Source organism: Rhinopithecus roxellana, chromosome 19, assembly GCF_007565055.1.
Source record: "Rhinopithecus roxellana isolate Shanxi Qingling chromosome 19, ASM756505v1, whole genome shotgun sequence".
NCBI lineage: Eukaryota > Metazoa > Chordata > Mammalia > Primates > Cercopithecidae > Rhinopithecus > Rhinopithecus roxellana.
Window position 1 is genome coordinate 18,269,171 of NC_044567.1, and position 24,569 is coordinate 18,293,739.

General features: G+C 43.3%; 1 pseudogene; it reads right to left on the reverse strand.

Annotated features, from left to right (window-relative positions):
* Positions 1-554: 554 nt before the first annotated feature.
* The window catches only part of LOC104669393, a 54,669-nt pseudogene continuing 30,654 nt past the window's right edge, over positions 555-24,569 (reverse strand).

The window sequence follows — 24,569 nt, forward strand, 5'->3', positions numbered from 1 at the left end:
CTGCACTATGTGCCTATGCTAGGCACTGGAGTAAGATGAAGCACCTTCTTGGAGTTCACATGCTATTGATTATGCCAGACAATGAGCAATAAAATAGGTAAGAATGGCTGTGGGGGATGTCAGCTGGGTTCTAGTTACAGTCGCATTTCAGGAAATTATTTAATATGCTGACTTTAACAACCTAAGCCTCTTGTCCATGTGTGCACACAGGGTAGACCTCTGAAGAGTGGTGCTGTAATTTCTAGGGTAATGGCTGTGTTAAGTCAAGGCAGGATGACAGTTCAGCCTCATCCAAGAATAGTGCAAAGGGCTCTTCACTCGGATTAAAGCCTTCTCTCCCAGACTTAATTGCTCACCCTGCTGTGAACCCCCTAAATTTGAGACAGGTCCAGCGGGCAGCAGTAGGTGGTGATCTCAGCCTCCAGCTTGACCTTGATATTCAGCAGGGCCTCATACTCCTGGGCCTAGTGCTGTCCCTCTGCTCAGGTCTGTGCCAGCTCTGACTCCAGGTGCAGCAGGATCCCGTTGAGCTGCTCCATCTGCAGGGTATAGCAGGCCTCCACCTCCCTCAGGCTGTTCTCCAAGCTGGCCTTCAGATTTCTCATGGAGTCCAGGTCAGTCTCCAAGGACTGGACTGTATGTCTCAGCTCCATGAGCGTCATCTCAGCAGCTCCAACCTCGGCAGACTGCGTGGTGACCACTGCGGTGCTCTCCTCAATCTGCTGAGACCAGTACTTGCCCAGCTCCTCTCAGTTCTTTGGAACCAGCTCGTCATATTGGACCCAATGTCCGCCATGATCTTGGTGAGGTCGTGAGATTTGGGGACATCTACCTCCATGGTCAACCCAGAGCTAGCAATCTGGGCTTATAGGCCCTTTACTTCCTCTTCATGGTTCTTCTTCATGAAGAGAAGCTCCTCTTTAAGAGCCTGGATCTCTGCTTCCAGCTGCAGCTGAGTGACATTGGTGTCATCAATGACCTTGCGGAGCCCATGGATGTCGCTCTCCACAAACTGGCACATGGCCAGCTCTGTCTCATACTTGACCCTAAAGTCATCACCAGCAAGACAGGCATTGTCGATCTGCAGAACAATGTGGGGATTGTCCACAGTATTTGCAAAGATCTGAGCCCTCAGGTCCTCGATGGTCTTGAAGTCATGGCTCTAGTCTCTGACCTGGGGTCCCTTCTTCTCCAGGTGCTCCTGGATTTTGCTCTCCAGGCTCCTCATTCTGTCCAGGTAGGAGGCCAAGTGGTCGTTCAGACTTCGCATGGTTTCCTTCTCATTCTGGATGACTCCCATTCCTGCCAGACCCCCGGCCATCACCGTGGGCAGGCCCCCGGACCCCATGCTGCTCTGGAAGCTGGTGGAGCAGGACGTGGAGATCTGGGAACCAGAGCCCCTGACGCCTGCATAGACGCTGGCCACACTGCTGACCAGCTGGGTGCCTGGACAGAGCCCAGGGACTGGTAGTTGGTGGAGAAGGTAGAGCAAGTGGTGAAGTTCATGCTGTCCGGGGAGGAGAGCAAGAGGACAGGACTCAGGTTTTGATGGCCAGTTTTTTTTTTTAAAGCTGAAGGTAAATCTGTAGAAATAAATTTTCTACCTTTAGAAAATAAACATTCAAATGTTGTCCAAATAAATACCTTAAGCTAAATTTTCTGATACAGTTCTCTTTCCTTTGAGATTGTTCTCACACATGGATTATAAATACCTAGTAAAAAGACTGCAGATTAATTCCCTATAATAATGTTTTTTTGTTTGTCTGTTTAAAAAAAAAAAAAAAGCATAGGCTGGGCACGGTGGCTCATGTCTGTAATCCCAGCACTTTGGGAGTCCAAGGTGGGTGGATCACAAGGTCAGGAGTTTGAGACAAGCCTGTCCAATATGGTGAAACCCTGTCTTTACTAAAAAATACAAAAATTAGCAAGGCGTGGTCATGCATGCCTGTACTCTCAGCTACTCAGGAGGTTGAGGCAGGAGAATTGCTTGAACCCAGGAGGCAGAGGTGGCAGTGAGCCGAGATTGTGCCACTGCATTCCAGCCTGGGTGACAGAGTAAGACTCCGTCTCAAAAAAAAAAAAAGCACAAAGGAAGGGGAAGATTAGAATGTGAAACATACAGAGAAGAGTTTGCTTTCTGTAAGAATGAGTGGGCTAAACAATGTTGACATTGCCAAAATAAAACCAAATATCAACAGGAAAGGCCCAGGAAAGAATTCACAGACGTAGAGATATGATAAATATGGTCATTTTTGGCCGGGTGTGGTTGCTCACACCTGTAATCCCAGCAGTTTAGGAGGCTGAGGCAGGTGGATAATGAGGTCAGGAGTTCGAGACCATCCTGGCTAACACAGTGAAACCCTGTCTCTACTAAAAAAAAAATTACAAAAAATTAGCTGGGTGTGGTGGTACGTGCCTGTAGTCCCAGCTACTCGGGAGGCTAAGGCAGGAGAATCGCTTGAACCCAGGAGGTGGAGGTTACAGTGAGCTGAGATTGTGCCACTGCACTCCAGCCTGGGCAACAGAGGAAGATTCTGCCTCAAAAAAAAAAAAAAAAAAAAAAAAAATATATATATATATATATATATATATATATATATATATATGTAGTCCATTTTCCTTATCCCTTTTGATAAGACAGTCAAAATGACCTCTTTCCATTTCTAATCATGTAACAATGAGATTGTTGAGGAGGCAAAGTCCGATGAGCAAAGAAGCTAAACTGTTCACAGAAGAAAGCGTCCAAACTGCCTCTTGCCCCATAAAAAAGTGACAGCAGGGACACTGCCCCTTCCTAGGCCGTTGTGCCCACAGTGAACAAAGACAATTGAGATTAGAACAAGGTGGGGGCTGGGCACACTAGCTCACACCTGTAATCCTAGCACTTCAGGAGGCCAAAGCATGTGGATCATCTAAGGTCAGGAGTTCAAGACCAGCCTGGCCAATGTCATGAAACGCTGTCTATTAAAAATACAAAAATTAGCCAGGTGTGGCGGTGGGTGCCCATATTCCCAGCTACTCTGGAGGCTGAGGCAGGACAATCACTTGAACCTGGGAGGTGGAGATTGCAGTGAGCTGGGATATAGCACCATTGCACTCCAGCCTCGGCAACAAGAGTGAAACTACATCTCAAAAAAAAAAAAAAAAAAAAAAAAAAACAAGGTGGGGCACAGAACCAAGAGTAGAGCTGCTTTTGAAGCTGTGAAAGAAGATGTGAGAGAACAGGAGGAATGGGCCTGGCAGGAGGCCAGCAGTCAGGTGGGAAGGCAGCCCCCACAGGTGGTATTCATATGACTGACTCAAAAAAAAGGAGCTTCCCTTAGAATGAAAAAAACCAACAAACAAACAAAAACCATAATGTTTCTCAAAAGAAACCATGGTGTGGGAACTAATTAATATTGCTGTTCATTTCTGAATAATCCTCCTGAAAAGCCACAGTACTCAGCTCAGAAGAAATGGCCAATTCCAGTAAAATATCTCTGAACTTTCTTTTATTTTTTTATTTTTTATTATTTTTTTTTTTTTTGAGACGGAGTTTCACTCTTGTTGCCCAGGCTAGAGTGCAATGGTGCAATTTCTGTTGGGGTGATCAGACCCAACATCAGGCCATGGGGGCTACAAAGTCCAGCAGAGTCAAAGGAATGAGAAAAGACAAGAGCACATAAGGTGGATCCAGGGGGCCAACGCTGGTACGGAGGCTGCGAAGCCCACACTATCGGTGATCAAACAGAGATGCAGGTGGTGAGGACGTGTGGATGTGGGGGTAAACAGGTGAGGGTGTGAGGACGTGGGGATAGAAATATAGCAGTGGGCCGGGCGCGGTGGCTCAAGCCTGTAATCCCAGCACTTTGGGAGGCCGAGACGGGCGAATCACGAGGTCAGGAGATCGAGACCATCCTGGCTAACACGGTGAAACCCCGTCTCTACTAAAAATACAAAAAAAAAAAAAAAAAAACTAGCCGGGCGAGGTGGCGGGCGCCTGTAGTCCCAGCTACTCGGGAGGCTGAGGCAGGAGAATGGCGTAAACCCGGGAGGCGGAGCTTGCAGTGAGCTGAGATCTGGCCACCGCACTCCAGTCCGGGCGACAGAGCGAGACTCTGCCTCAAAAAAAAAAAAAAAAAAAAAAAAAAAAGAAATATAGCAGTGCATCAAGCGTAGCTGTGACGGTTTAGCATTTTCTTTGATGCATATAGAATATGCTCTGCTGCTTGAGATAATGGAGAACATGTTTATGAGCCTGGGAGAGCAACCAACAAGTCTGTGCACATTCCAGAGGCCACGAAGGGTTTTATGCCCTGAGCCCTGGATTCCATCCAAGCCACGAGGGGTTTTATGCCCTGGGCTTAGATTTGTGGTGTGGCAGAGCAGACTTCCACCCTTTGGCACAGAACTTTGTGTTCCAAAGGCCATGAGAGGTTTTAGACCCTGGACCCCAGACATCTTCCAAGATGCTTTTATATTATGACAGACAAGCTAATCCTGCCTCAGCTCTTCTACCAACATGTCTCCCTTTTCTTTTTCACAAAACCACCACAGCTATTATTGCTCGTTCTTGGTGGCAGCTTTCTCTCCAGAGGCGGCTTCCGCATCTGCAAACTACATAAAGACAACACAGATTAAAAGCACAATCATTATAAAATCACAGAGCCTCCAAGTGTCTTGATCCACTTTAGTGGGTATAATAGCTGCTAATCTGTCTGCAGCTCCTTCAAGCACTTCATCCTGGCATTAGTGTCATATGTGACTGAGAGGCTTGAAATATTTGTTCCTTCAATTTTGCAAGATCTAAAGATAAATTTCCAGTAGGATCTTTTAAATGTCTCTTAACTTTTTCCCACGCATGCTCTGTTTTATTATACAGATGAGGACTGATGTAAAAATCAGAGGTATTTCAATCACATTGCATTTCAATTTTACTTTTTAAACTTATAATGCCATCTCGCATTCAAATCGCTGTCCGTGGAGATCATTCATTTGGTTAACTATTTTTTTATTTATTTGAGTTTGAAAGTTCCATAATTTTGTGGAATTATTTTGCCACTTATTGACAAATGTAACAGTTTGTACAGATGAATGTAGAGCCACACTAGATATTGCAGTAGTAGTAGTAACAGCAATGAGGTCAATTATAGCAACTATACATCTTTTTGAATGGGATAAAAGTTTTTTAAGGTTTTCAGTTACTATATGAATGGATGGAGATGCCTCCCACAGTCTATTTATAGACATAGGGATCCAGACTCCTTTCCTGGCTTTAATTATTAGGATAGTCTGATTTTTATTAAAAGTTGAATTAATGCAGGTAAACAAATGACATTTGGGGCATGAAATAAAGTGTGTATTTATATCAAGAGTAACACTTCCTATTGCCAGCACAAAAGGTGGCTGAACACAACTTTGAATCCAAAGAGTCCTGTGGGAAAGAAAAGAAAGAGCATATTTATTTTTACCTCCCTCCCCTTTATACTTGTTATATTTATTTACCCTCCCAAATTTTGATTGAACTTTGAGCCATAGCTAATAATTCAGAATGTTCCTGTCCTATGGCAGGAGATATTATTTTTGGACTAGGGGTGACAATGCCAGTAGGACTCCATATGATAAGGACCTAAGCTTTTGTCTGAATATATTGTGCATGATTTAATTGCCAATGATTCCATCGGTTTATTACATTTATTCTACAAGAAGGCCTTCTGGTGCTATTTTTTTTTTTAAAGATCCTCTTGGGGACTAATTAATGATGATTCCATAGGAATTATTTTGTAGTACCTCAGCCTTACTTGCTATACAATCTTCCCAAGTTTAAGCATCCACACCTTTAAACTAAACTCTATTTTGTTTATATTTGAATTTATTTGGATGGAACTGCAGGGTTTTAGGATGGGAATGATTATATTTTAAACTACACCCCAAAATCATATGCAAAGCAGCCCATGATTTATTTTTTCAGGTACTACTGCCACCCTGGCCTGTGTGTCAATCTGTAAACAGCCAACAGCAGGTCCCAGGTATATTGGGGGATATTTACATTCTATGGATATATTTATTTTTATCCCTTCTTCATTAAGATGCACTGGCCCTTGGCTATCTATGGGCTCAGGCATCCAGGTACTGTCGTTGGTGTACACCTCAGTAACACGGTCCATCCAGCTCACAGACCTAATTAAAGGAGGAAATGGGACATATGCCCAATAAGTGAAGTTTTGAGTTGCTCCAAAATATTGAGGCTTACCGCCATGGTGAGTGTCACCAGCATGGCCACCATCAGGTTACTAGTTGTTTTTAGTTTGTTCTGTGCTTTCAAGTTGTCTGTTGCCATCTGCACCAACTTCTTGATTGTCCCCATTTTGGAGAATTTGCCTGATAACTATTCTTGGTTTTCTCCTTCATCTTTGAGATATATATTTGTGCCATCACTCATATTGGGAGTTCTGGCTCTTCCCAGAGTCCTCTCTTCCTGCTGTAGCTCATAATAGATCTTCAGATGTTTGGTGGGCACCCATACAGGCACCTGATTGTTACCTGGAGAGACACAAACAAATCCTGTTCCCCATATAATTATCTGCCCTTTTAAGTTTCGTTAAAGGGCCAGGGAGGTTAGTATGTGCTCTTACATGAGTGTTATAGAAAGGGGAATGCCTTTGTTGTACTGCTTGCTGTAAAGAATGAAATAAAAGATTAAGTTGGTCATTAGTAACATTTTGAATGAAGGCACATTCAATATTTTGTGTGGCTTGCACTACATAGCTGAATCAGAAACAATGTTTACTGGCAGTTTAAAAGTTTTTAACACTGTTATCACAGCCATAAGTTCAGGCCTTTGAGCAGAAGCAAAGTCAGTTTGAAAAATGTGTTGTTGAGGTCCCACAAATGAGGTCTTTTTATTAGTAGATCCATCAGTAAAAACAGTAATGGCCCCTTCAGTAGGGGTTTTTTGAGTAATGGAAGGCAATATCCATGATGTTAATTTAAGAAATTGGAATATTTTGGATTTAGGATAATGATGATCAAGAACACCAATAAAACCTGCCAAATCAACTTGCCATTCCTGGAAATTAATATAAGCCTGCTGAATTTGTTGTTTGCTTAATGGAACTATAATTTGATTTGGATCATATGCCATTAACTTTGTTGTGCGCAGCCTTGCTTATCCTACTTGCCTATCACAGGAAGAGGGAGGAAATGAGCCAGATCAGTAATCAACAGTGCTTCAGTCAAGAAAGACAATTTTTCTGATGCCAAGATGTAACTGATTTAAATTGACAGCATCACTGAACTGTAAAATTTGTATGTGGCACTTTAGGCCTCATATTTTGGCATGGTTTCTAATATCTTAACTACTACTAGTAACACTGATAGGCAGTAATTATTATGGGTGCTTACCATATCCAAGATACTCTGCCAAGTCAATAACCCTATGAGGAAAGTACCATTATTGTCCTCATTTTATAAATAAGATGACTAAAACCCAGAAAGGTTATGTAACTTGTTCAAGGTCGCACAGCAAGTGATAAACCTCGAACTGGACCCAGCCAATCCCACGTTCTGTTCTATGACTCAATGTGCTAAGCACTGACCTGTACTATGAAAAGTCAAAGGGCAAGGGAGATATAATCCTTGTCCTTGAGAAACAACATGATTAGGAATGACAGGCTGGGTAGACATGAACAATCCCTGGGAAGATTATGAGAAAAGCAATACACATAAGTGTTAACAAACAGAAAGAGGGGCAGCTCTGCACAGTGCTGTCACTGGCAAGCAGACAGAGGGGTGGAGTTGAGAAAGAAAAACCAGCTAAGTTTTGTGGATGGAGAGAGTTCTGAGCATCACTTTGAAGAAGGAAGACATCATTTGGTGGAGGAAGATAGAAGAAAACGATATGCAAAAAGGCATACAAGACATGTTATGTGGATTGCAAGCAGGGTGGGCTGCTTGAAAGAGAGTTGGGTCAGTGGGGGAGGAAGAGGAAGCAAATCGTTGGAGGAAACCATTCAGAGAAAGGCCTGAAAGACAGGGACCTCCCGTTCGGTAAACATCTTTCCCTGGCAATATGAAGGAACTGCCATCTCATTTGGAAATGCAACACTACTATACCCTGGATCTGAGCAGCACTCTCTGGAGGCTTCCCAGGGCCTGGCCAATGTCACCCTCAAGACCCTTCCTTGTGGTTCTCCATGATCAGTCCTCAGGACACTGCTTATGCTGGCCCCACCATCCACCTCCTGGTGCTCATGGTGGAGGTCTCTGCAAGTTAGAGCCCACATGAAGGGTGCCTGCTGGGCTCTCACATCATCTCCAACCATGGAGGAAAGGTCAGCAACCACTCTACATCGTGAGCACTGCAAACCACGACCCCAAATTTACTAATGCCAGTCAGGCACCCAACTTGGGCTTCAGCTTGTGCCTAGTCTTTTCCACAGCTTCCCTGTGGCCTCCAGGAATGCCCTAGGGCACCAGAAGAAGCTGGGCAAGCTGTCAAATGACTCCCTGGAGTGCTCCTAGGCAAGACCTGTGGCCCTGAGAAGCAACTAGAAATCATTGCTAGAGTCTGAGACCAGACTGCTGCATCTGGAAGGTAAGTCCAGGATATTCTTGGATGATGCGGGGGTGTGGAAGTATGGGGGCTGATGTAGGATGCAGCCTGAGGTAGCTGACATCTGATCAGGGCTACCATGCGAACAGATGTAGGGGTCTGGATGGTAACAGGGATGGAAAAGAGAATTAGGACTCTAACGAAGTCCTGATGTAGGCTGTGAGGTAAATTTTCAATGGTGACTTAACAGAAAAATCAGAAAGTTGGTAACATTATCAACAGGAAGAGTGACATAATAAAAAGGGGGGAGACAAAGAATAGCCATGATCACTCTGAAGAAGGAGGAGAGGAATGGTGTGTCCCACCCGCCATTATGACTTACAAAGCAATAACAGTGAAAACAATACGGCGGCAGTGCAGGTACAGGCGGACAAGGAAAGGCAGATCTTAAGCCTGACCCAAGATGAAAGAGCCCAGACAGAGCCCCGCATATTTGAGAGCTTTTGAAAGAAGGGACAACAGGCCGGGCGCGGTGACTCACGCCTGTAATCCCAGCACTTGGGGAGGCTGAGGCGGGCGGATCACAAGGTCAGGAGATCGAGACCATCCTGGTTAACATGGTGAAACCCCGTCTCTACTAAAAATACAAAAAATTAGCCGGGCGTGGTGGTGGGCGCCTGTAGTCCCAGCTATTCTGGAGGCTGAGGCAGGAGAATGCTGTGAACCTGGGAGGTGGAGCTTGCAGTGAGCCGAGATCGTGCTACTGCACTCCAGCCTGAGTGACAGAGCGAGACTCCGTCTCAAAAAATAAATCAATAAGTAAAAAATACAAATAAATTGGTAAAACACTTTAAATGCTTTCTGACAATAACTAGTAGAATAAAGCATGTGTCCATCCTATGACCCAGCACTTAAAGGAATATGTCCTAGAGAGGTTCTGGCATACACTGAGATGTACATGACATGGATGTTCATCAAAGCACTTTTGTGCAGGCCCATAATCCACTGACTTTTCCCATCCAATCTCTATTTGCTTTGAACCAATTAGAGAAGATGTAACCCATAATGCAATTCTAATCACTACATTGCATGCTATGAAAATATATATGTGAAACAACAAAGCAAGCATGACTGGCATGATAGGAACTACTAATATGCCAAGTGGAAAATCTGTTTCAAACTGAACTGGGAATTCCAACAACACAACATGCTGGAAGTCAATAAGAAACAATGGAGGCCAGGTGCTGTGGCTCATGGCTGTAATCCCAGCACATTGGGAGGCTGAGGCGGATGGATCATTTGAGGTCAGGAGTTCGAGACCATCCTGGCCAACATATAGTGAAACCCCGTCTCAACTGAAAATACAAAATTAGCTGGGCATGCTGGTGCACACCTGTAGTCCCAGCTACCTGGGAAGATGAGGCAGGATACCACCAGGCCCCAGCTCCTACATTCTTTGCTCCCTCCTTCTGAACCAAATGGGAGTTACAAGAAAATCCAGTGGGAGTTCTATCTACTGGTTTGGGAAGATTCAGTGAGAAAGGAAAAACTGCATTTTAAACTAATTAAATCCAAAGATATTACACTACATGAGAAGATATTATTCTTTGTTCTCTTTTCCAAGTGTTTAAGCACCATTACTTTGAATTCTGGTGGTAAATTTTAAATGAACTTTCTAAAGGTTTTCTTTAATGAAATAGATTTTTTATAAAACACTTTTTATTTTGTGTTCTGATTTTCAGATTTCATCCCACTTTAAAATACCAATGCTTCTCATGGAAGAACAAAGAGATTCCACTAACTCACAGACACCTGTGCTCCATGTATCTATCAGCAAGTATAGCTGCATGGACAGACAATAGTTGCTTGCTTCTTTATTTTCACAGTCTGAGACTTTTCACTTGTTAATCATTAAAATAAAAATATTGAAATTCGTTTTTTGTTTTTTGAGACGGAGTTTCGCTCTTCTTGCCCTGGATGGAGTGCAATGGCACAATCTCGGCACACTGCAACCTCCGCCTCCCATTCTCCCGCCTCAGCCTCCCGAGTAGCTGGGATTACAGGCATGCGCCACCAGGACCAGCTAATTTTGTACTGTAGAGATGGAGTGTCTCCATGTTGGTCTGCTGGTTTCGAACTCCCGACCTCAGGTAATCCACCTGCCTCAGCCTCCCAAAGTGCTGGGATTTCAACAAATTGAAATTCTAAGTTAAATTGCTCAGTTCTCTATTAAGCCTCCACTGTACCTTTAACTTCATAATTACAACAGTCATTATAGTGTATTAAATGTGTTACATTTGTCTCCTTATTAGAAATAAGCATCTGGAGGGCAGAAGTTATATCTTATTCATTCTTAAAGACTTAGTACAGATCTGACTTTTTTTTTTTTGAGACAGAGTCTTGCACTGTCACCCAGGTAGCTCACTGCAACCTCCGCCTCTTGAGTTCAAGTGATTCTCATGCCTTGGCTTTCAAATAGCTGGGATTACAGGCATGCACCAACATGCCTGGCTAATTTTTGTATTTTTAGGAGAGACAGGATTTCGCCATGTTGGCCAGGCTGGTAATCCACCCACCTCAGCCTCTCAAAGTGCTGGGATTACAGTCGTGAGCCACCACACCCGACCCAGCTCTGGCACATTCTAAGTATGCAATAAACAAATGCAGAATACAAAACAAGAAAAGCAACAATAGAGAATACATAAATGGACAGTAATTACTATCCTTTAGGAATGTACAGTCTACTGAGGGTAAAAGAGACACATCGACAAAAATTACACAAGATAGAACATTTAAAATGCCACAGGAGAGAAATATAAAGTATAAGAAGTATAAGAAGAAGTCAGGGAGGAAATTTAGAGAGTTAATTTAGAGAGTTTATTTTGCCAAGGTTGAGGATGCATCCGTGACAGCCTCAGGGAAGTCTTGACAAAATATGCCCAAGGTCATCAGGGCACAGCTTGATTTTACACATTAGGGAGACATCATGAGACATCAGTCAATATATGTAAGAAGTACATTGCTTCATCTGGAAAGGTGGGACAACTTGAAGCAAAGGCAGGAAGACTGAAGTGGGGAGGGAGCTTCCAGGTCACAGATGGCTGACACACAAACGGTTCCATTCTTTTGAGTTTCTGATCAGCCTTTGCAAAGGAGGCAAATCAGATAAGCATCTATCTCAGTGGGCAGAGGAGTGACTGAATAGAATGGGAATCAGGGTGCCCTAAGCAGTTCCTGGCTTGATTTTTCCTCTGTGATTTTGGGGGCCACAGATATTTTCCTTTCACAGCGAGGACTTCAATCTTTGCGATGCCCTGGACAGCAGCAACTCCATGCAAACCATCCAAAAGACCACCACCTGCCGGATATTGGATGGCAAAGTGGTGTCTGAGACCTACAATGCCAAAGTTCTGAGACACTAAGCCAACAGAAGCAGGGGACCCTTTGGGTAACAGGAGGCCAAAAACAAGTTCAGATGTTAAAAAAAAAAAAAAGAAAAGAAAAAAAAGAAAAAAATACTGGCATTGTTATGGCATTAACAGTTATATATATGTACTTTTTTCCAAACAACATTTATAGCATAACTTGAATTTTCTATTCATTAGTATATATATTTTTCTCTTGAAATGTGTATTTTCTAGTTTATTGGATATTGAAAACAATCTTTATCATTGTAATTTAAATTCACTATCTCTTTTCCAGCAATTATTCTTTTTTCTCTTTTGTGCAGTAGTAGAAAACAAAATCCAAGCAAGCATAGACCAGGCAAGATATTCAGCCATCTTGAAGTCTGGAGATTTTGTCCAGCAAGGAGCCACCTAACAAAAGGCAGAATGTCAAACTGTTAAGCTCTGATACCCCAGACCCATTAAGAGTGGCTTTTCTCCCAGCGGGGAGGCGATAGAATATTCTGAAAACCCATGTACCTGTTGAAAAACTAAGACTATACAAAGAAAAATTCCCCCCGAAGGGTGCAATTCTATCTGGATGATGCCCCCTCAAAATAAATAGCCTGTGAGGTTTGTGACTTAGAAGCCTTGTGACCCCTTACCTCTTTGTGTCATTTTGAAATTTTGCCTCCACTTCTGTTTCTTTGACAAGACCCATGGCCACCTGAAGCCTAATGCTGCCATGGAGTTTTGTTCTGCTCTTTGGTTGCTGCTGGGTTCTTCTAGGGTTGAAAAGAAAAATCACTTCAATTGGTCCATCTATAATGAAATACTGATCTAATGTTTGATACTCCACCATGAAATTAAAATGAAACCGCTGTTGCCACCTCCACCCCCAGCTCCCGTTTCTGAAAGTTTTATGAAGCTTCATGGATGCTTTACCTCAAAGATGCCCTTGGGCTTCCTCCAGGAGAATGATATAACCCATAGAAGGGCAGGAAGAGGTCAGCGAACCTGCTTCCTGTCCCCTGTTCCCTGCCATGCATTCAGAATCAGAGAGCAGCAGATTCTGAAGTCAAGCTGCCAGAATCTCATGTGCTACCATCTCACTTTAACCACAGGCTACTTCTTTACTTTCAACATCATTGATCAAAGTCAGATTTTGTGGTGGGTGGGGGATAGTGTGGGGGTGGTGTAGGGAGAAGTAAGGAAATGCTGTCTTTTGTCAGTACAAAGCCTGGCCGCCTCAGACTCTGCTGCCCTGAGTTCCTGGAATTTAATCTCTCTCTCCATCAATTGCAGCTGGGTTGAGCAGTTAAAGTATGATGTCCAGCAACTGTAGACTGCGCTCAGAAACTTCCAGTACCAGTGCTATGCAAGGGAGCAGCAGGACAGACAGCGAGAAGAGCTTCTGTCTCGAACCTTCACTGCTAACGTAAGCCACGTTTGTGGTGGGTGTCGGCCTGCCCTTGATGGACTGTGGGGGCTGGAGTTCTGATATCTGAGCATCATCTTTTTTAGGGGGTACCTGAAAAAGATTGATGAGGAAACCAACTGGAAATGACAGGGACTTTGTGCATTGCCACAGAGACTAGACCTAGACAGAAGAATCTCTTTTTCTAACACAAAAACCTGAAGAAGTAGTTAAATTGAAGGGGACTAGGGAGAGGTGAAAATAACCTGATTGGACTGGTCTGAAACAGAAAGGTGGAAATTCACATGGTGGAAATGTGTTTCTGATCAGATCGAGACAGATTATTAGAATTTAGGCCATTCGTAGAGAGGGCAACATTTCTTTTTTTTTTGAGGCAGAGTCTCGCTCTGTTGCCCGGGCTGGAGTGCAGTGACCGGATCTCAGCTCACTGCAAGCTCCGCCTCCCGGGTTTACGCCATTCTCCTGCCTCAGCCTCCCGAGTAGCTGGGACTACAGGCACCCGCCACCTCGCCCGGCTTGTTTTTGTATTTTTAGTAGAGACGAGGTTTCACCGTGTTAGCCAGGATGGTCTCGATCTCCTGACCTCGTGATCCGCCTGTCTCGGCCTCCCAAAGTGCTGGGATTACAGGCTTGAGCCACCGCGCCCGGCGGAGAGGGAAACATTTCAAAGCTGCCTGTGGGCAGTTGCCATTGTGCCAAGTTTGTGCGTGGTTCTGGTGTCAGGTGCATTAAAATGTTTTTGTCCCTAGTCTGAGCAGCGATTTGAAGGAATTTGTTAACATATATTTAGGGTTAGATGGACTGTTTGCCTGAGTCTGTCTGAAAGTGTGTTGGTTTGCACATTTGATTTCTCAGAACCTGTTGTCCCTGCCCTTTAGTCTTAACCGGACCATTTCCTGAACATGGCTGTAGAACATACTGGACTTTTCTGTGTCGTAATATATTCCACTAAGTGAAGTGTGCTTTGGCTTTTTGTGTTTTGTTTTTTAGAGGTTTATTTTCTAGAGATGTTAGCTTTCTAAGCCTGTCGTTAGAATTCACATCATTTCCCACTTTGCAGATGTTTAATCCTCAATGCTTCATCCTTGCTTTGCAGTAAATTTCCAAGTGTTTCAAAATGTGCCTATGTAGTTTTTGCTTCTCCAGAGTAAGCAATCAAGTCACAATTTCTTTTTGCTTGTTTTTGTTTTTTGAGACAGAGTCTCTGTCACCCAGACTGGAGTGCAATGGTGTGATCTCAGCTCACTGCAACCTCTGCCTCCTTGGTTCAAGTGATTCTCCTGCCTCAGCTTCCCTAGTAACTGGGATTACAGGTGCCCAACATCATGCCTGGCTAATTTTTGTATTGTTAGTAGAGACAGGTTTCCCCATGTTGGCCAGGCTGGTCTCAAACTTCTGACCTCCAGTGATCTGTCCATCTTGGCCTCCCAAAGTACTGGGATTACAGGCGTGAGCCACCACACCTGGCCAAGTCACAGTATTTAACAATTCAAAAAATTAATGAAGTATAAGATACACTAAAAGATGATGTTTGGATTTTAGATTGTTACAATTATGATTCAAGTCTTTTTTCCATCAAGGATGATCACTCAGGATTATTTTGTTTCTTGCCAGCCTGGTGTGATGCTGTGCATACAGTGGGTTCTTAATAAACACTGACTTGTTTATTAAGAAGACCAAGAAGAAGATGAAACTTCTTCTTGGTCATTCTGCCATCTGGAGCTATAATACATTTTTCTGAGAGATAATGGACCATCAACCATACCTTTTCAGATGGGAGGGTAAGAAAGATTTGTATATAAATGGCATTCTGTAAGTGCTTGGCAAATTACTGAAGAGAAGTCTCTAATTGAGTCTTGCAAACACTAGTGTCTTTTGATCCACTGAGCATTAGTTGCATGCAGAACACTAGTTAAGGCGCTAGGAGTAAAGCACATGAGGAAATTAACAGACCGGACTCCTACCTGTGAGGAGCTCCCCTGTTAGCAGGGGCAGTTGAAAACGCACATGTACAAAACGATTCTGAATCCAAGCAGCAAAGAAACAGTGGCATAATTTCTTTGTGACAATTGAAACTGGTGTTTACGTGGTAAAAACCACTACTAGGGCTGGGCACAGTGGTACACACCTGTGATGCCAGAACTTTGGAAGGTCAAGATGGCAGATTTCTTGAGCTCAGGAGTTCACCATCCTGGGTGACATGTCTCAAAAAACCTTGTGGCTGATCACCTGAGGTCAGAAGTTTGAGACCAGTCTGGCCAACATGGTGAAACCCTGTCTCTACTAAAAATACAAAAATTAGCTGGGCATGGTGGTGCATGTCTGTAATCCCAGCTACTTGGGAGGCTGAGGCATGAGAACTGCTTGAACCCAAGAGGCAGAGGTTGTAGTGAGCTGAGATCACGCCATTGCACTCCAGCCTGGGTGACAGAGTGAGACCCTGTCTCAAAAAAATGAAAATAAGCTTGGGCACGGTGACTCATGCCTGTAATCCCAGCACTTTGGGAGGCTGAGGCAGGTGGATCATGAGGTCAGGAGATTAAGACCATCCTGGCTAACATGGTGAAACCCTGTCTTTACTAAGAATACAAAAAATTAACTGGGCGTGGTGGCATGCACCTGTAATCCCAACTACTCGGGAGGCTGAGGCAGGAGAATTGCTTGAACCTGGGAGGTGAAGGTTGCAGTGAGCTGAGATCCCACCACTGCACTGCAGCCTGAGCAACAGAGTGAGACTCTGTCTCAAAAAAGCAAAAACAGGGGGGCGGAGCAAGATGGCCGAATAGGAACAGCTCCAGTCTCCAACTCCCAATGCGAGTGACACAGAAGACCGGTGATTTCTGCATTTTCAACTGAGGTACTGGGGTCATCTCACTAGGGAGTGCCGGACAATCGGTGCTGGTCAGCTGCTGCAGCCTGACCAGCCAGAGCTGAAGCAGGGCAAGGCATTGCCTCACCTAGGAAGCGCAAGGGGGAAGGGAATCCCTTTTCCTAGCTGGGGGAACTAAGACACACAACACCTGGAAAATCGGGTGACTCCCACCCCAATACTGCACTTTAAGCAAACGGGCACACCAGGAGATTATACCCACACCTGGCCAGGAGGGTCCCACGCCCACGGAGCCTCCCTCACTGCTAACACAGCAGTCTGCCGCGATCTAACCGCAAGGCAGCAGCGAGGCTGGGGGAGGGGCGCCCACCATTGCTGGGGCTTAAGTAGGTAAACAAAGCCATTGGGAAGCTCGAACTGGGTGGAGCTCACAGCAGCTCAAGGAAACCTGCCTGTCTCTGTAGACTCCACCTCTGGGGACAGGGCACAGTTAACAACAACAACAACAAAAGCAGCAGAAACCTCTGCAGACACAAACGACTCTGACAGCTTTGAAGAGAGCAGTGGATCTCCCAACACCGAGGTTGAGATCTGAGAAGGGACAGACTGCCTGCTCAAGTGGGTCCCTGACCCCTGAGTAGCCTAGCTGGGAGAAATCCCCCACTAGGGGCAGTCTGACACCCCACACCTCACAGGGTGGAGTACACCCCTGAGAGGAAGCTTCCAAAGGAAGAATCAGACAGGTACACTCGCTGTTCAGCAATATTCTATCTTCTGCAACCTCTGCTGCTGATACCCAGGCAAACAGGGTCTGGAGTGGACCTCAAGCAATCTCCAACAGACCTACAGCTGAGGGTCCTGACTGTTAGAAGGAAAACTATCAAACAGGAAGGGCACCTATACCAAAACCCCATCAGTACGTCACCACCATCAAAGACCAGAGGCAGATAAAACCACAAAGATGGGGAAAAAGCAGGGCAGAAAAGCTGGAAATTCAAAAAATAAGAGCGCATCTCCCCCTGCAAAGGAGTGCAGCCCATCACCAGCAACGGATCAAAGCTGGTCAGAGAATGACTTTGACGAGATGAGAGAAGAAGGCTTCAGTCCATCAAACTTCTCAGAGCTAAAGGAGGAATTACATACCCAGCACAAAGAAACTAAAAATCTTGAAAAAAGAGTGGAAGAATTGACAGCTAGACTAATTAATGCAGAGGTCATAAACGAAATGACAGAGATGAAAACCATGACACGAGAAATACGTGACAAATGCACAAGCTTCAGTAATCGACTCGATCAACTGGAAGAAAGAGTATCAGCGATTGAGGATCAAATGAATGAAATGAAGTGAGAAGAGAAACCAAAAGAAAAAAGAAGAAAAAGAAATGAACAAAGCCTGCAAGAAGTATGGGATTATGTAAAAAGACCAAATCTACGTCTGATTGGGGTGCCTGAAAGTGAGGGGGAAAATGGAACCAAGTTGGAAAACACTCTTCAGGATATCATCCAGGAGAACTTCCCCAACCTAGTAGGGCAGGCCAACATTCAAATTCAGGAAATACAGAGAACGCCACAAAGATACTCCTCGAGAAGAGCAACTCCAAGACACATAATTGCCAGATTCACCAAAGTTGAAATGAAGGAAAGAATCTTAAGGGCAGCCAGAGAGAAAGGTCGGGTTACCCACAAAGGGAAGCCCATCAGACTAACAGCAGATCTCTCGGCAGAAACTCTACAAGCCAGAAGAGAGTGGGGGCCAATATTCAACATTCTTAAAGAAAAGAATTTTCAACCTAGAATTTCATATCCAGCCAAACTAAGTTTCATAAGTGAAGGAGAAATAAAATCCTTTACAGATAAGCAAATGCTTAGAGATTTTGTCACTACCAGGCCTGCCTTACAAGAGACCCTGAAGGAAGCCCTAAACATGGAAAGGAACGACCGGTACCAGCCATTGCAAAAACATGCCAAAATGTAAAGACCATCGAGGCTAGGAAGAAACTGCATCAACTAATGAGCAAAATAACCAGTTAATATCATAATGGCAGGATCAAGTTCACACATAACAATATTAACCTTAAATGTAAATGGACTAAATGCTCCAATTAAAAGACACAGACTGGCAAACTGGACAAAGAGTCAAGACCCATCAGTCTGGTGTATTCAGGAGACCCATCTCACATGCAGAGACATACATAGGCTCAAAATAAAGGGATGGAGGAAGATCTACCAAGCAAATGGAGAACAAAAAAAAGCAGGGGTTGCAATCCTAGTCTCTGATAAAACAGACTTTAAACCATCAAAGATCAAAAGAGACAAAGAAGGCCATTACATAATGGTAAAGGGATCAATTCAATAGGAAGAGCTAACTATCCTAAATATATATGCACCCAATACAGGAGCACCCAGATTCATAAAGCAAGTCCTTAGAGACTTACAAAGAGACTTAGATTCCCATACAACAATAATGGGAGACTTCAACACTCCACTGTCAACATTAGACAGATCAACGAGACAGAAAATTAACAAGGATATCCAGGAATTGAACTCATCTCTGCACCAAGCGGACCTAATACACATCTATAGAACTCTCCACCCCAAATCAACAGAATATACATTCTTCTCAGCACCACATCACACTTATTCCAAAATTGACCACATAATTGGAAGTAAAGCACTCCTCAGCAAATGTAAAAGAACAGAAATTATAACAAACTGTCTCTCAGACCACAGTGCAATCAAACTAGAACTCAGGACTAAGAAATTCAATCAAAACTGCTCAACTACATGGAAACTGAAAAACCTGCTCCTGAATGACTACTGGGTACATAACGAAATGAAGGCAGAAATAAAGATGTTCTTTGAAATCAATGAGAACAAAGATACAACATACCAGAATCTCTGGGACACATTTAAAGCAGTGTGTAGAGGGAAATTTATAGCACTAAATGCCCACAAGAGAAAGCTGCAAAGATCTAAAATTGGCACTCTAACATCACAATTAAAAGAACTAGAGAGGCTAGAGCAAACACATTCAAAAGCTAGCAGAAGACAAGAAATAACTAAGATCAGAGCAGAACTGAAGGAGGTAGAGACAAAAAAAAACCCTCCAAAAAATCAATGAATCCAGGAGTTGGTTTTTTGAAAAGATCAACAAAATTGACAGACCGCTAGCAAGACTAATAAAGAAGAGAGAGGAATCAAATAGACGCAATAAAAAATGATAAAGGGGATATCACCACTGACCCCACAGAAATACAAACTACCATCAGAGAATACTATAAACACCTCTACGCAAATCAACTAGAAAATCTAGAAGAAATGGATAATTTCCTGGACACTTACACTCTTCCAAGACTAAACCAGGAAGAAGTTGAATCCCTGAATAGACCAATAGCAGGCTCTGAAATTGAGGCAATAATTAATAGCCTACCAACCAAAAAAAGTCCAGGACCAGATGGATTCACAGCTGAATTCTACCAGAGGTACAAGGAGGAGCTGGTACCATTCCTTCTGAAACTATTTCAATCAATAGAAAAAGAGGGAATCCTCCCTAACTCATTTTATGAGGCCAACATCATCCTGATACCAAAGCCTGGCAGAGACACAACAAAAAAAGAGAATTTTAGACCAATATCCCTGATGAACATCGATGCAAAAATCCTCAATAAAATACTGGCAAATCGGATTCAGCAGCACATCAAAAAGCTTATCCACCATGATCAAGTGGGCTTCATCCCTGGGATGCAAGGCTGGTTCAACATTCGCAAATCAATAAACGTAATCCAGCATATAAACAGAACCAAAGACAAGAACTACATGATTATCTCAATAGATGCAGAAAAGGCTTTTGACAAAATTCAACAGCCCTTCATGCTAAAAACGCTCTATAAATTCGGTATTGATGGAACGTACCTCAAAATAATAAGAGCTATTTATGACAAACCCACAGCTAATATCATACTGAATGGGCAAAAACTGGAAAAATTCCCTTTGAAAACTGGCACAAGACAGGGATGCCCTCTCTCACCACTCCTATTCAACGTAGTGTTGGAAGTTCTGGCTAGGGCAATCAGGCAAGAGAAAGAAATCAAGGGTATCCAGTTAGGAAAAGAAGAAGTCAAATTGTCCCTGTTTGCAGATGACATGATTGTATATTTAGAAAACCCCATTGTCTCAGCCCAAAATCTCCTTAAGCTGATAAGCAACTTCAGCAAAGTCTCAGGATACACAATTAATGTGCAAAAATCACAAGCATTCTTATACACTAGTAACAGACAAACAGAGGGCCAAATCAGGAATGAACTTCCATTCACAATTGCTTCAAAGAGAATAAAATACCTAGGAATCCAACTTACAAGGGATGTAAAGGACCTCTTCAAGGAGAACTACAAACCACTGCTCAGTGAAATAAAAGAGGACACAAACAAATGGAAGAACATACCATGCTCATGGATAGGAAGAATCAATATTGTGAAAATGGCCATACTGCCCGAGGTTATTTATAGATTCAATGCCATCCCCATCAAGCTACCAATGAATTTCTTCACATAATTGGAAAAAACTGCTTTAAAGTTCATATGGAACCAAAAAAGAGCCCGCATTGCCAAGACAATCCTAAGTCAAAAGGACAAAGCTGGAGGCGTCACGCTACCTGACTTCAAACTATACTACAAGGCTACAGTAACCAAAACAGCATGGTACTGGTACCAAAACAGAGATATAGACCAATGGAACAGAACAGAGTCCTCAGAAATAATACCACACATCTACAGCCATCTGATCTTTGACAAACCTGAGAGAACAAGAAATGGGGAAAGGATTCCCTATTCAATAAATGGTGCTGGGAAAATTGGCTAGCCATAAGTAGAAAGCTGAAACTGGATCCTTTCCTTACCCCTTATACGAAGATTAATTCAAGATGGATTAGAGACTTAAATGTTAGACCTAATACCATAAAAACCCTAGAAGAAAATCTAGGTAGTACCATTCAGGACATAGGCATGGGCAAGGACTTCATGTCCAAAACACCAAAAGCAACGGCAGCAAAAGCCAAAATTGACAAATGGGATCTAATTAAACTAAAGAGCTTCTGCACAGCAAAAGAAACTACCATCAGAGTGAACAGGCAACCCACAGAATGGGAGAAAATTTTTGCAACCTACTCATCTGACAAAGGGCTTATATCCAGAATCTACAAAGAACTCAAACAAATATACAAGAAAAAAACAACCCCATCAAAAAGTGGGGAAAGGATATGAACAGACATTTCTTAAAAGAAGACATTCATACAGCCAACAGACACATGAAAAAATGCTCATCATCACTGGCCATCAGAGAAATGCAAATCAAAACCACAATGAGATACCATCTCACACCAGTTAGAATGGCAATCATTAAGAAGTCAGGAAACAACAGGTGTTGGAGAGGATGTGGAGAAATAGGAACACTTTTACACTGTTGGTGGGATTGTAAACTAGTTCAACCATTATGGAAAACAGTATGGCGATTCCTCAAGGATCTAGAACTAGATGTACCATGTGACCCAGCCATCCCACTACTGGGTATATACCCAAAGGATTATAAATCATGCTGCTATAAAGACACATGCACACGCATGTTTATTGCGGCCCTATTCACAATAGCAAAGACTTGGAATCAACCCAAATGTCCATCTGTGACAGACTGGATTAAGAAAATGTGGCACATATACACCATGGAATACTATGCAGCCATAAAAAAGGATGAGTTTGCGTCCTTTGTAGGGACATGGATGCAGCTGGAAACCATCATTCTTAGCAAACTATCACAAGAACAGACAACCAAACACCGCATGTTCTCACTCATAGGTGGGAACTGAACAATGAGATCACTTGGACTCGGGAAGGGAACATCACACACCGGGGCCTATCATGGGGAGGGGGGAGGGGGGAGGGATTGCATTGGGAGTTATACCTGATATAAATGACAAATTGATGGGTGCTGACGAGTTGATGGGTGCAGCACACCAACATGGCACAAGTATACATATGTAACAAACCTGCACATTATGCACATGTACCCTAGAACTTCAAGTATAATAAAAAAAAAAAATTAAAAAAAAAAAGCAAAAACAAACAAACTTTTTGGTAGAGAAGGGGTTTCTGTATGTAGCCCAGGCTGGTCTCAAACTACTGGCCTCAAGCTATCCTCTCACATTGGCACTGGTTTTGCAGTGGAAGGTTTTCCAGTGGGAGAAGGGGCATTTGTTTTCAGGGTGCCAAGCAAGGAGGACTAGGTAGCTAACAATCAAAATCCCCCTCTGAATGGGAGCAATAATCATATCTCTTACAGATGAAATAGGGAATGAAATGCTTTATGGAAAACCAGCAGTGGCTGATAACCCTAAATGTTAAGTATTGTGTATATTTTTTCCCTGACTTTAAAATGCTTCACTTTCATTTAGCTACACAGGTCCAGACTGATGGTTTTTTAAAAATTATCAGTCACTTCATTGATTCTAACAGTACAAAGCTCCATAATTTTAGAAACTGAACGACTCTGCAATGTAGAAAGGCTATACCTTATTCAGATAGAGCACAGTCACATGCTGGTTTGTCTGTGGCACATCAATATCATCCCAAGAATGTAACCACCAAGAGAGAACAAGAGGAAAATCCAGGCTTTATCCCTATTGAATTATTTATCCCAATATTAGAATATTAGTGAGGTAGGTGTGGCCACACTGTGATGGCAAATTGAGCTCGGTCACAAACACGCCTTGTTGCCCCCACAGTTTACTGACATAAGCTTCCTTTACCTAGCAGTGAATGCGCAAAAGTTTGCACAGTTGAGGGTATTCTCATCACGTTTTGGTATATACTGGAATCCTGGCAGCTTCTTCTCCAATTCAGAGAGGCGTAAACATTAAAGATGAAAAGAACAACTTGGATCTGTCCTTTGGGGTGATTTCGGGTGGCTGTTTAAATTTGTAATGGTTGAAAAGTCTTGAGAGTGTCACACCCGGAAACTCATGCTTTTCTTCTCTCAGCTGCAGCTTATTCTTCTCACCTGTGTAACAAGCTGTACTCCCTTTTCACAGAAGCTTAGCATTTCTTCCTCTGCCCCATAACATTTTTTCAATACTTACATTTATTAGGTGCTATTTATATTCTAGACATACTTATACAAGTGAGATAATGTGGCCGACTGCCACTGCTACTACTTGAGACCATCATTGCAGCAGTTACCACTGTTACTGCTTAAGACCATCATTACAGCAGTTACTGTTACTGCCTGAGACCCTCATTAGAAGACTGAACTAAGGGAGAAATGTAGAAATGAAAACTTAAGATAAAATAAACTGTATTAAGGAAAGGCTACTTAAGACAAAAACTGTTTCAAGGAAAGGCTAGCAGGGGGAAGGAGAGCTCCCTGCTTCTAGTGAGCAAAGGCAGCCCCTGAGCTTCTATAGCCCTTTGTATTTATTGGGTAACAACAGCAAGGTGGAGGAGGTAATGATTGGTCAGCTGCTTAATTGAGCACAGGTTCATATTGTTACTAACAGGCTTCAATTATGCCTAATCGTAAGAAACATTTGTGTGGCCTCCAACGTCTCCCCTTTTTGTTTTTAAATTAATTGAGCAAGTTACTTGCAGGCTGTGCAGCCCTCAGTTGGTGATCCACCTTCATTTTTCTTAGCCCTTATTCAAAATGGAGTTGTTCTGGTTTGAATGCTTCTTACATGTGTCCCCCTTCCCTTTTACAAGAGGACCTTTAATCCTAAGGGTTGCAGAGCGACGAAGGTCCATCTTCTGCAACTTCTTCATGCTGAATAGGGGTGATGATATTCCTGCCTAACTATTAGGGTCTCTTGTATTCAGGGTAGAGAGGAGCTCAGTCAGAAAGCATTGGTCCGTTAAGCATCGATTGTACCTCTGAGTTCCAGCAAAAGGTGAAACCCTGGTGCTCCAGCAGTTTCTGAGCTTCCTGTGTGGTTTTCTTGATCTGTCCCCATATTATGGGGGTTGATGTCAGTGTGACTCCGGTCGGTTCTTGTTCTGTCTTCACATTCAAATTCAACGGGCTCATGGCTCGTACTGGGGAACCAGGTCCATGGTTGGGATCCATGGGTCCCTCCAGTCTCCTGTTCCATGGTCCAAGACACCTTGAGGGCACCCACATGGTTTGTTCATCTTCTCTAAAGACAAAAGCATACCCTCAGCCCCACATCAGTAAATCTAGCAAAACAGAAGCGAAAAAACTTTTGTGGCTGTAGCCAGGAGGCATGCCATTGCTGAAGCATTTGTTCTACAAGCTGCATCTCAGCTTCTGCCTCTTTGGTTAATTACTGCAGGGTAAAACTTTCCACTGATAATGAGAACCAGGCTCTTTCTGATTAACAGA